Below are 598 nucleotides of genomic sequence, written 5' to 3'. Positions count from 1 at the left end.
TTTAATTACAAAAGCTAAGATAGATGGAAAAAATGAGAAAAAACAAGCGGAAAAATTAGACTTTGTTGCTGTGGCTGGCACAAAAATTAGACTTTTGGATTTAAAAAATTTGGAGAAACACAAGGAAATAATGTCGAAGGAGGGGAATGAAGTTAAGGTAGTTCCTCCAAAAGAAATTCAACAAGATGTTGAAAAGAAAACAATAATTTTTTAAAACCTACAAGGTTAAAGAGAGAAAAATAGAATACGTCGTGGAAAGTGAGATAGAAAATGTTTGAAGCCTATATGGCATCAAGTAAGATATGTTAATAGAGGTAGGCGGTATGCTACCGTCGAAGTAAGAATGGAGTCGGAGGAAGCGGCGCGACTCCATTCGGTTGACCCATTGAGAACAGAAGAGGTGGTGCTTCTGCCCACATATATGGGCAGAAGAACTTCAAGAGTTAGAGTAAGTAACTTTCCCCCTGATGTGGACCCGGAGTGGCTCGTTACGGGAGTTACTATGAGACTAGAAGAAAAAATAACTGTATTGGAAGCTGCCGTGAGGGAGTCACGCAACTGGCATGGCCAGAATCTGAACATTATTATACAAGCGGAA

The sequence above is a fragment of the Octopus bimaculoides genome, chromosome 3, assembly GCF_001194135.2.
Source record: "Octopus bimaculoides isolate UCB-OBI-ISO-001 chromosome 3, ASM119413v2, whole genome shotgun sequence".
Lineage (NCBI taxonomy): Eukaryota > Metazoa > Mollusca > Cephalopoda > Octopoda > Octopodidae > Octopus > Octopus bimaculoides.
Note: the sequence above shows the minus strand (reverse complement) of the source record.